This window comes from Falco rusticolus, chromosome 7, assembly GCF_015220075.1.
Source record: "Falco rusticolus isolate bFalRus1 chromosome 7, bFalRus1.pri, whole genome shotgun sequence".
Taxonomy (NCBI): Eukaryota; Metazoa; Chordata; class Aves; order Falconiformes; family Falconidae; genus Falco; species Falco rusticolus.
Genome location: NC_051193.1, coordinates 67,683,900 through 67,697,336, shown reverse-complemented (window position 1 = coordinate 67,697,336; position 13,437 = coordinate 67,683,900).

Genomic DNA, 13,437 nt, shown 5'->3' with positions numbered 1-13,437 from the left:
GTTGTTTCCAAGGCAGAGAGTTGTTAACTTTTCAAAAGTAACATGGTCTTCAGAGCTGTTGAGTTCCTACAATTCCTGTAAAATTCAGCTTGAAACCTTTAGAACTGGACTATAAATACAATATAAAGTACTCAGCACCTGAAGCTAAGACAAGAGACATATTACCCAGCTGCAAAACTCCTTTTACTGACCTTTTAGAATGCATTTCCTTTGGCATTTTAAGTTATCTTTCCAAGTACAACAAAAACTATTGTGAATTAGAATTTCTCATTTCATCTAATAAAAAAAAAAACTGACTGGATTTCTCACCACCACCCCAAAATTCTAAATGAAATTATGCAGCAATTCCTAACCTGAACAAAGCCACTCAATGACAACACTCGAATTCCCCATCATCCCTGATTTATAAAATAGTAATTTTAGAAAATGATTGCATCAAGACAATTAAACAGACAGTAATGCTCTCAGTAGTCACTTTTGATTCATGCATTTCAAAGCAAATAAAAGAATAATACGTAGTTTTATGCTGCAGGTTGGAAAAGAAATAAAGAAAGGCAATGTGACACACCAAAGAGCACTAAACCACTCACTAACAAGGCAGGAATAACACTGAGGTCACCTGGGCAGTACTGTAGCATGCTCGTCTGCTAGGCTATCCTTCCTCTCTCTCCCACGTACATATGCCAGTATTAGTTTTTATGAAAGAAAAACAGCTTTCATAAAGCCTTAAATGTCCTTTTATCTAATTAGGTACATCCCGGCTTTACTGCCATTGAGACCAGGAATAATCCTATAAGAAATAATAGAGTTTAAAGAGCTGTTGTGAAGGCACATGAAATCCTTATGAAGGGCATTGGTAAACCTGTCCTGTCATCCTCTTTTAACCCTGTTTCTCTAACAGAACAAGAGATCATTTCAGGTTTAAAAGAGGATACTCATGAAACAAGCAAAAAGCATGTTTCACTTGACATAACATAGTGCAGGAGGTAATTTAACAGATTCAGCAAAGTTCACAATGCCTTTAAAACAAAAAAAACCTCAACCAAACACAAAAAGATACTGAGATAGTGCAAATAAGGATCAATTTCAGCAAAGTTTATGGGCTGGGATGAATGTGAACTAGATCAGAGCTCAATATGCATGTTAAAAGCTCATGATTCAGGACCAGTTCTAGCTGGGGTAACAGGAAAAAAATGCTTGGAATGGAATGTTTTCCGAACTGGAAGACAGCAATACTCATACAGGGAAGTAATTCACCATCCTCTGAAATACCGAGTAACAGCCCCGATGCATATAGTGATAGATTAGTGTCAAATACTATGTCCTTTGCTAGCGTAAAGTACTTTAAACTAGAAAACTAACTACTGTAGCAAAAAAAGTTTCACTCATTTTCTTCATTCATATTCAGCTGAAATAAGCTGCTGAGGTCTCAGGAAGGGAGAGAAGGAAGGGGGAATTAAATCCATTCAAATTAACTCAGCTAATGCACTTTGGACAGCTCCAGATTATTAGGAAGTGTTACTGTATTGTCTGTTCCCTCTTAACCGGTGAGATTTCATAAAACCCAGGTTAAGAGTATTCTCAGTCTTTCCCCTATCTTCTGCTCAAATGTCAATTTACAAACTATCACATATGCATAAAATGGCATGCAGAAAAATTGGGTGCAGCCAGACTAATACAAAAAGGTAGAAAATGTGAGTCTTTGCTGTTTCCTTACTGGGAAATAATACAACAGTTCTTAAGTAAGTACATTTTTGTATATTGAAATTGATTTGTCCTTTACTGAGGATGCATATCTGGAAAAAAAATGATGCTTCTCATATTTTTTTCCCCATTTGATATTGGTTGTTGCATCTAGATGATCTATCAGTGGCAAGTATGAGCTCATGCTGATGTGCTTCGCACTTGGGGAAACTCAAGAAAAAGACTCAAATGGGAGTTACCATGGATAACTTTGCAGAAATATCCGCTCAAGGTGAAGCAGGGAAGAAGTAAACAGAATATGAAATAAAAGAGAACCACAAAGCAATAGATAAAACACTGTAGACAGACATCGTGAGTAACAGGGCACCCAGTCACATCACCTTTAAAAAAGAAGGAATAGAATTAGAAATAAAACAAGTAATAAAGATGACTGGAGGCATTAGAATTTACATGTATCTATTTTCCTGTGACTTGACAGAACTTGCTAGAAAATGCCTAGTGCTTTTGCTCAACCTCAGAAGAAATTAGAGAAAAAGACTACATAGCTAAAAAAAAATGTAGTTTCCCTGGCATGATCTTCCCTTGCTCCTGAAATGAAAATCTCTTCATATGCCCAAGTTGATAGCTAACATTTCATTTCTTGCATTGCTGGAACCTTTCCATTCTTCCAGTCTACCTTTCAGACTGTTACACTGGAGTAACTGGAGTCAAGGTGCAATGCATTCTCCGCATTCCTGCCATTGTCATCTGTCTGCTGAAGATAGAAAGGAACAATGGTCTTCTAAATCCCAAAGAAGCCAGTCGACTGAAAAGGACACAAAGAGGTATCACTAATCCTTCAGTCCCCTTTACCAACAGACAGACCTCACTAAAGTTAATCACAAGGGGCCAGTCTTCAGTTAAAGTCAAATGGAATGGTTTTCTGTAAAACTTCTTCCTCTCTCCTCAGGCTCACTGGCATGAGTGTGTGCAACATGTCTTGTTTTGTATTTCTTGATATTTTTTCACCATATTCTCTGATCACTTCTTTTTCTCTAAGCCTTTAGCACTACATCTGCAACATACAGGCAGGCACGTCTTAACATACAGGCTTGTGCAAAGTGGATGCATATATGGGTTTAAGAGCCTCCCCAGTTGCTTCTTTCCAGAAGAAAAAAAAAAAAAAAAAGGAAAGATTATGTCACAATCTTTGAGTCACATCTTTTTAGTCACAGTTACTACAAGTTATTTAATAATACTTCAACATTTGTATGGTGTGTTATACTCAATATTCAGTGCCTCCCTCTTTGGAATGCATTATTAAGCGTAAAGTAAACCTTAACGTGGCCTTTTCTGAACTATTCTTTCATTTCTTTCTCTAAGCTCTATCATCACAGAAAAACACTCTAGCCTTCAATGCACAAATAAAACTCACTCCATTCTTTGTCAATCGTTATTTCCTCTTCAGAATTTGTAAAAATGCATGGTGATTTAAAAAAGGGTTCACTCTGAACAGCAGCCACAGTGTTAACCTGGCTTATCAAAAAGCTGTTCATTCGAGCAACTTTCAGATACTGGATGTTTGAGCTGAAAAAGATCCATCTATGTGAGCAGACTTCCTAAACTGTTACCCCGTCAGTCCATTGTACATTACTGAGCAGAAATCCCAATAAAATAGCAAACACTGAAATGCATAAGATTAGAGAGGTTTTATTATTTATTTAAACATCATCACTCTTGCCCTTGCAGCACTAAATATGTACTTTTTCAAGAAATTAAGAGTTACAGTCTTGAGCATGTAGTCTTTATTTACACACAAATCACCAGGACTACTGACAGCATCTCTGGAAACTGCCCGGCTCTTCCCAAAAGTGCTGAGGAAGCATCTTTTGGGAGGAAAAGAATCACTTATAAACACCACAGTTCTAGTAACAGGAACCTCTTGGAAAGATTGCCCAGAACAGTTTGTGTGTCTCTAATGTTTATTTTTGTTTTAGCCAAAAATTTTAGGAGAGTATTCTAAACGTCCTTCAAAATTAATTATTTTTCAGGTGAAATATTCTAAGCAAAGAAATTTTAAATTAAAAATCATCAGCTGGAAGTCCCCTTCAAGAAAAACAAAGTCTTAATGGAAGTTTTTAAGTCAGCTCTTTATATTTCTTTTCCATTTAAGACAGTAAGTTTTCTGGAGTATAGGCTTTCTCCCGCATTGTGTTTGTGCTGCACGAAACACATTGAAATATTATTTTGAGATTCCTGGTGCTTTTGGAAAAAAAAAACATTCCTATTGTGCCTACTGTAAGGCCAGAGAACTGCACCCATGTCTGAACCGGAGCCGCTCGCTAACCACTCAAGGCATGTGGAGTTTGGTTTGCACCAGCAGAACAACTGTTTTCAAAGTCATGCAAGTGCCATGAGAATGGCATCCTTGCCGAGTTGCTGGGAGGTTTTTTGTTGTGGTTAGTTATATATAAATATAACAACCATTAGATTTATATATATCATTATATATTTATATATGAATATATAATATTGATATATATCATTATATATATAATATAAAGATCATTAGAGAAGCTAAAAGCAAGTCTGATGTACAGAATGAATAAGTGCACTTATGTTTTAGAAATGATAGGATTTTCTTCCCCTCCCCCCCCCCCCTTGTGGTAACATTTCCCTGTATTTGATCCTTAAGAAGGGTAAATACATAAACAAATCCTCTGCAGAATCTCTTACAGGTGTCACTCCTCCTTTCCTCAGTATCCTCTCTTTCTCCTTCTTACTAGCTTTCAGGAAGCTTGCGTTTGGGATAGAGAGAAATACTGACCTTTTCCAACTGTTCTTGCTATCAAAGAGCTTGGCCACTTCTTAGAGCAAAAGGTCCCAGCATGAAATGATGTTTTGTTTTGCTAAAATAGTACATGATATTATCCAAATTACCATTTACTAGCAGAACTGCCTCCTAAGTCTGGCAATTTCTTTAATCCAAGATATGTCTAATTATTTTGTGTCTCCTACCCATCAGCTCATATACTTGTGCCAGGGAACATTATGAATTTGGTCTTGGGACCAAAACAGGAGTTTTGATACCATTCAAATAAACCCTAAATAATACTAAGACAAATTACTTTCTGGGCTTATTAATTGTGCGATATCAGAAAATATTTCCCAAGCACAAATGGCACTCTTTTAAGACCTGGAATACTATCCCATCTCAAATTTTGCTGAGTTCAAGTTCTACAGAATAGACATGGGGTGAAGGTATGACAGAACAGTGAGAAGGAAAGCCTTCTGATGCAAAAGTCATGCAGTGAAAAAAGGAGAAAGGAAATTCAAGGTGAATGCAAGGAGAGGAAGGATGAAGACTAGGGGGTAAAGTCAAGTGATAAAATGAACAAATACACTTGCTCAGACTTGAGTGACAGAAGTAGCTCTGTTATTCTGTGCTGGGTGTACACAAGAAAATAACAGATTTCATAGAAGATTTTAAATTCTCTACCATGGCATAATTGTAAATTTGGCTTGCTAAATGACATGGAAGTATGCAGGTTAGTTGAATATCTCACAAATATATTTCCATACCTACAGCTTTTCATGCCAAACTACTGTTTCATTAAATGCACTCATTTAAGGACTCAGTTAAAGAACTGTCTAAACAAACAAAACCCCAGTTACCCAGAGGCAACTAAGCCAAGACTAAATCTACAGATATTCCCATACAAATTCGATAAACCTGACATTAATCTTGCAAACAATGGTGCTGTTTAGGAGAAGCAGCAGCTGGCTATGGCACAAGGGGAGGGGAACTGAGGGTGAGAGCAAGGCAGAGGCAGCCCACAGCACTCCAGCAAGGGGAGAAGAGCCAGACCAGTTTCAGCCACAGTCCAGCAATCACCAGATTAAAGCAAAGTCCAAGGTCAAGCCAGGAAGTCAGTAAGGCAAGCAAAAGGTCTATCAAATTATACCTAAGACAAGCCAAAAAATGTTGTCAAGCAGCCTAACAACATAGAAAAAAAATTAACAGAATTCAAAACCAGGATTTTAAAGGAGTCCTTAAGCATATAGGCTAGGATGGCATAACCTGGGTTTTCTAAAAGCTCTGACAATTTCCCTGGCCAAGCACTCCTAAAGAACATGTAGATCATGGGACACGAGAGGTCTGCCAATAAGTGCATCACTGAATAAAATAGGTTAAGACTAAATAAACAACTTCACACAACCCAATAGATAATGCTGATGTTCTACTGTACAATTTAACATTTTACAAATTATTGAGAAAAGCACTTAATAAAATGTCACAATCTGTAGATTACATAAAATTATTTAGAATAATAAAAACTACAGCTGTCAGATAGCTGGTGAGAATCTCCTAATGCTAAGGGACAGGTCAACAAAATGGCAAATTAAATTCAAAGTTGATGAACCCACAGTATATTGGGAAACTAACTATATGTGCACAATAGTGGCCTCCAAAATATCTATTATTCTCAATTGAGAAAAATATATTTAATTTAATAATGACAGCTCTCGTTCCTCCATTGTACAAGTCGGTCCATAAACTCAAAACAGTGGACAGTTTTGGCCCTCACCTGCTTATTGAGGCATCATTGTCCGTGGCAGTGGGCAGCTGAATACCAACCCAAGCAATTCTGTTGGGAAAACAACAGAATTTATAATTAACAGTGAGCAAAATATTGATTGCATCCCTGACAGGGCTAAGCCCCACTAGACTGACCACCATTTAGAAGTGTCTACTACCTGTTACTATACAGAAATAATAATAAAGGCAAACGAGATAGCTCTCACAGAACCCTGCCCCCAGACAACTCTCATCAGAGTGAATCACTTGAGATCTGTTTGAAGACTGGATGTCTTCTACAAGGGTAAGATAGCCCAGGTCACAGATTTTGGACTTGAATCCAACAAGGAGAAAGGGATGGAGGGAAAGCAATCTACATAGCAAGTGTATGAAAGCAAACAATCTACGGGGGTGTGTGTGTGTGTGTGTGTGTGAAATATTTATAGCAAGTAGCAGAAAGATCATATGCATGGGGCTTCTTCAGAACTAGATGCACTTCTATTGAAAAATAAGTTTACAAAATCTACTTAACTGTACAAAGCTGTACTTTTCTACATATTTTACAATTTGTAATTGACCTGGTAATAAAGTAAAATATTCTTCAAATGTACGTTTTCAGCTAAATGAGAGAAAGTTTATTCTGAGGTTTGAAGGAAAAGTCCTCACAAAAAAAAAACCACCACAACAAAAAACCAAACCAAACAAAACAAAAAAGACCTAATTCATAAGTAACTTGCATCTTTGAACAAGTATATTTGAAAATGTGTAGATAATAGTATTTTATACCCAGCATTCTGCAGTGGGCTTACAAGCAGTAATGATATGTTTTTCATGTGAACTGAAAATCCACCTACTCAGTAACTTTTAATAAGAAAATAAAAACCTGATCCTCACATTTGCTTCCTGGGCCATGACATAAAAGGTGCTGCCTCTTCCCTAAATGGCCCTCTTGAACGGCATCTTAATTTCAGAAGTTAGAAGTGGGATAGCCTAAAAAAGTAGTCTGTATCCCAAAGACAGTACAGATTTTTGAACCCACTGAACCTGAAGCGCCAGGGCATAATGAACAAAAAACCCTGTTACTTTTAAGATGACAAAGAGCTTTATTCTCCCCTGCTGGTCATTAAAGTGAACAAAAAGGAATGTTTTAATGTTTGACAACGGAATGAAGATCTACAGGCATTAAAAACCAAAAGGCAGCTACAAGGAACATCAGCTGCCAGAAAAAAATCTGTACAGGGCAGATGAATGAGATTTCACTAGAGACAAGATACCCTGTATTTAAGTGATATTTAATCTCTTCACCTCCACACTAAGGAGAATTTTATGTTTTCAAAAGCAGCAGGATGTTATGTTTTACATGATATTCAGGATGGTGTACAAATAAAAGCAGTCCTGCCTGTAATAAAGGTTTAGTTACAGTCACTTAATAATTTCGTCCTTGTCAGAGTTAATGCACAAGCATTCACTTTACTGCTTACAAGCAAGCGTTAACACATTATGAAACTGGAGTACGGGCTTGAAACCTAAATAAATAAAGCAAAACTGCAGCTTTTATGGAGAAAGAGATGGTACTATGTGTCAGTCGAATGATGCCAGTGCACACTGGTAGGCAATAAAAATCCAAGTACTTCACTGTTGGGTCATTTCTCACATATTGTTACTGCCCAGCTTCCAGGCTCAGGGGTCTGGCAATGAGGAGGAAGGCTGTGAGATGAACTGTTTCTTTTGTGAAAGCTCAGTATGAAAATAATTTTTTTAAAAAATTCATTTGGGTGTGCTTCTTAAGAAGTTTGACTGCAATTAAAATCTGAAGTGAAGTTTAGCCCACTGACTTACAGACTCAATGTCTGGAAAATAACTTCGGAATGGGAATGGATTGCTATACCCTGAAAATTATTTTCCCATCCATCATCAGAATCAAACTGAGGTGGGTCAATTCCTCTCGTAGAAAAGCAGACAATATTCCTGTTCCAGTTACTGCTCAGTCTCTGCATACAACAGAAGAGCTCAAATTTCTCAGCCTTCAGCTTTTATGCGATGAAAAATGTTTCTTAGTCTCTCGTCTTTACACATAACCGAAGTGGAAAATAAATTCTTTTCAGAAAATTTCTGAGTACTTGAATATGAAATTGTCCTCTAATTCTCTTCAAACTTCCTCACTTGGTCTGTTGAGCTGTGCCCTGTACTCAGTAAGATTTAATCTGGACTCATTCAAAAGCCATTTACTTCAAAAACCAGCCTGGATAACTGGCTGGAAAATCAGCTCCAGACTGATCTAAAATCCAAACTAAGTTTTTTGGAAAACTCCAGTTAGATTCTACCAGAATACAGCTGATGTTTTCTTCCAATTCTGATTAGATTTGACCTGATCAGAGGTCAATCAATTCTATTTAGGTCAAAGTACTGGTAATACCTTCTGATAGCCTTTGAAAAGGTATTAAAGATGAAGAGAAACTTATAAACAGGAAAGTTAAATACTACTGGTGCATCTCAAGTAGATACCCCCACATGTTGGCCTCCTTTCAGGGAGGATTTGAAAGAACTTACTGCCTGTACATTATGTAAATGTGAGCTCACTGTTTAAATTACCTATGGCAATCTTCAGCCAACAGTGAATAAAATCTTGTAATTATATCATATTGATATGCACACTCCAAGAGCAAGAGTTATTTTCAAAGGTTAATTATTTACATAACCCCTCTCTCCATCTTTCATATTCACACAAACTCAGCCTCTGCAAACAATACACGGAATAAGGTTTTCTTTTTTGTACCAGTAAAGTTACTCCATTAAAGAATACAAGGGCTGCATTCCATAAAATGAGTACCAAAACCCTAAGGATGACTGTTGCACATGCATGAAATATTTTCAAAATAATGCAGGCAGGAACAGTAGTCAAATCTGCACGTAGTCCAGTAACATAAGATACTGAAATTATCTGATTTTTTAATGTACCAAGTACTGTATCTGTGAATGCATGTCCAGTTTTGCATGTACTTTTCTGACACTATTCTGAAATTGTATTTAGAAAAGTGAAGACAGGAAAGCTGCTGTTTAGGAACCTAGAATTCAGAATTTATTTCAGACAAATATCAGAATTTTATTTCTGCAAATGAAGGCTTGATATTCTCTATTTTCAGTCCAGATTGTACTTATTCTTATGAATTAATGTTCTTGTGAGGGTTCTGCTTTTTAGCATATAAAAATCACAGAATCATAGAATGGCTTGAATTGGAAGGGACATTTAAAGGTCATCCAGTCCAACCCCCTGCCAAAAGCAGGGACATCTTCAACTGGCTCAGTTTGCTCAGAGCCCCGTCCAGCCTGGCCTGGGACACTGCCAGGGATGGGGCACCCACAGCTGCTCTGGGCAGCCTCTGCCAGTTCCTCGCCACGCTCATCATAAAAAATTCCTTCCTTACGTACTGTCTGAATCTGCCTTCTTTTAGTTTAAAACCATTGCCCCTTGTCCTAACACAACAGGCCCTACTAAAAATTCTGTCCCCATCTTTCTATTAAGCCCCCTTTAAATACTGAAAGGCCACAACAAGGTCTCCCTGGAGCCTTTTCTTCCCCAGGCTGAAAAACCCCAATTCTCTCAGCCTTTCCTCATAGGAGAGGTTCTCCAGCCCTCTGATCATTCTTGTGGCCTCCTCTGGACTTGCTCCAACAGGTCCATGTCTCTCCTGCACTGAGGACCCCTGAGCTGTGCACAGAACTGCAGGGGGTCTCATTAGAGCAGCACAAGAGGGAGCGTGTCACCTCCCTTGCCCTGCTGCCCATGCTGCTTTTGACGCAGCCCAGGATACCTTTGGCTTTCTGGCTTTTGCACGGGCATGTACATTGTAGGCTCATGTCCGGCTTTTCACTCACTACTACCTCCAAGTTCTTCTCCTCAGGGCTGCTCTCAATCTCTTCATCCCCCAGCCAGTGTTGATACCAGGGGCTGCCCCAACCCAGGTGCGGGTCCTTGCAATATAGTTACATATGGCTCATAGAAGTGGATGAAATATGAAAGACTGAAGACAATGAGGGAGGAAGAAGGAAGTTTGGAAAGATTTTGGACCTATCTCCATGATATCCAGGGAATGGATTAACAAGAAATTTGCTTCTCATGAAGAGAACAGATATACTAGGTTTCTATATAAACTGTACATACCTTCCTCCACTTTCAGAGAAGGAAGAAAAAAATAGGGCTTTAATTCCCAGAATCTAAGAAGTTGAATTAAACCATTCACAATCTTTTTTGCTTCTGTTCCCAGAGGCTTACAAGAGTGAATCTGTCAGTTGTTCCAGGGGAAATAAACCTTTTTTTCTCTCTCTTTTGAGGCCAGCAGATTGAAAGTCAAAGTTTCTTTTCTATCACTCCATATCTTTCTCTGTCAATTTGGGAGGAGTCAGAAGAATAGCTCTTCAGGACTTTTTCTCTTGGCTCAGCATGGTTCCAAAGTTCTTTAATATCTTTTTACAATTACTTTTCAAAGGAGATTAAGTTTAAAATACAGTCTTTGCCTTACAAGTATGTTGACAAAAATGAGCTGAGGGATTCTGAAACTGAACTCCATGCTACAATTTCAAAGACAGGAGTAGCCTTTAGAAACTTCACTTTCATTGAAAGTCCATAGGCGTTAGTTACCCAAGTGCCATTTGAACGTCCATCCTGAAATCTTAATAGAAAGAAACTACAGCATGCAACCTGCCTGCTCTTTCTGATCATGCAGATCATTTTTCTTCCACATCATTAAATTTAAACCTTGGAAGTAGTACAGATGAACACGGATGTATACTTTAAAACCTGTGCTGCCTTTTTTAAATTTCACACTGGATTTTGAAATGTTTTAATAATTTCAAGTGCAGCAAAATGCAAATAAGAGCACTGATATTTTATAAATTCTTTCTGAAGAATCTCCTAATTATTGTAAGTCCAATAAAAATGAATTGACTTTCAGTTTTAGGAGCCATTGAGTATAGTTTACATGTCAGCCATTTAAAAATGTACATTTCTTATCAGCAAAGTTATCTGATAGAAATGCCGATTGGAAGGAACCTCCGTAAACGTCTCACCCAACCTTCTGCTCCAAGTGTGACTACTGCCAACACTAGAAGAGATCAGATGTCGCCTTCTCTAGCCAGGTCTAGAAAAGCCTTGAGGACTGAGGCTCCTCCATCCTCTTTCAGGGACCCGTTCCAGCGCTGCACTACTTTGACTCTAAAAAGGAATTTGGCTCCATCAACTTTTGCACATTCAGATACTTCTAGATACTGTAGACTTCTCTTTGCCATATTAAACAAGCCCATTTGCCTCCTGATTTGCCATATTCCCATAGTTTTTACTGCCTTAGTAGGCTTCTGCTGAAACCTGGCCAGTTTTTCAATATTTTTCTTGAACTCAGGAACCAAACACTTGCTAGGCTGTCCTAGATGTGACCTCGCTACCTCTGGTGATCACATCTCTACTAACATTTCCACAGCTGTGGTTGCCTTAGTCATGGTGGAAGCACACTGTTGGTTTAACTTTGTGTCCACCTTAACACTTGGGTCCTTTTCTCTGGGCTGCTACTCAGTCAGCTGCATCCCAACTGGTACCATCAACACATGGATTTCTTTTCTGCCCCACGTACAGAACTTTTCACTTTCTTGAACTTTATGGATTTTCTGCTGGCCTAATCCCCTAGTGTCTCAAGATCTCTCTGGTCTGAAGCTCTGCCCTTTGGTGTGTCAGCCACTGCCCCCAATTCGGTACGATGAGGAAATGTGTTGAGGTGCAGTCTGTCATTACACAGGTCACTGATGAAGATGTTAAGAAATAAGGGGCCCGTGGCTTGTACCTTTCATTAGCAATCCGCAACTGGACACGGCTTGCACTTCAAACTGTGCGGCATTTTCTGCTGTTTGCTATGGTTATTACATGTCTTGCCAAACTCAAATATCTTTCTTCTGTTCTTCTCCCTGTTTGAAGCTGATGGAGATCACCTAGACTTCTGGCAGAAAGACTATAGGTATTATTCAAATTTCTCAGAGGACTCCCTTCTTTCTGAGTAAATGCTTCCATTTTTCTAGTTATGGGCATGAAGGTTAGCTAGCCAAGTAATACTCTTAAGAAATTTCATTTGTTTTTCTTTCTAAGCAGATTAATCAGTGAGCAACATGACCTTCCATCTCCCATATAATCAGCACTTGTTTTTACTCACCAAGGCACCAAATACAAAAGCCCGAGAACCTCTGAACTTCCTTAAAGCTGATTTAATGTATTGAAGAAATATAAAGCTCAATATTATGATTTCCAGAAACCTAATGAACTCAGCTTCATCAATTCAACCTGATTTTCTAGAGAAAGAAGCTGTCTGATGGGCGTAAAGCCTCCAGGATGAATGATTCTAACTGTAACTGGTGATCTTTTTGATGATGTGATGAGTTACGTGGCTTAGGAAGAAAATTGGTAATAAATAGTTTTTAAAAGCTCATTTTTGTTCCTGAGTAGTTGCATAGGGGAGAGCTCAAAATGTGAACGGAGTACATCCTCATCCAGAGGTAAGGATTTAAAAAAGCAATTTAGGCCAATACTAGTTCATTTTCCTTAATTAGACAGGGCACAGATTATGCAGAGGTTTGCCAGGACACAGTTACGGAAACTACCAAAATGAAGTATAATAGTTTTGATTTTCAAAGAGATAAAAGCTTCACCATTTAGTGTCTCAGGACCAAAGCCAGAACTCGAAGGGCACTGAATTCACCCTATAATGGCACCTGCAACTAATAATGAAACCCTTACTACCAAGGCAGATCCTGGTGCCAGAAAACTAAATGAGAAGAACTGTCTCTGAACTTCAGTAATTATGGTAAAAGCATATAAAAGCTTTATTAAGAGGCCTTTAGCCCAAAGAAATAAAAGAATGTTTGTGAAAAGCTTTTTCTGTTGGTGGATTCTGGAAATATTACTGCCTCTGAATTTGCAAAGCAGAAGAAGGTTACCAGAATAATTTACTAATTATTAGCTTCTACAGAATTAAATAAAATTACAGAAGATCTATTTAACATATGTTCTGTTATCACGACCTTTAGATTTCAAGGATTCAAGCTTTTACTCATAAAAATTAAGAAACTTCTTTGGTAGAACTGAAAGTCAGTTACTCACATAAGTGCCTGAATCCCAGCAATAAGGTTTAAGAATC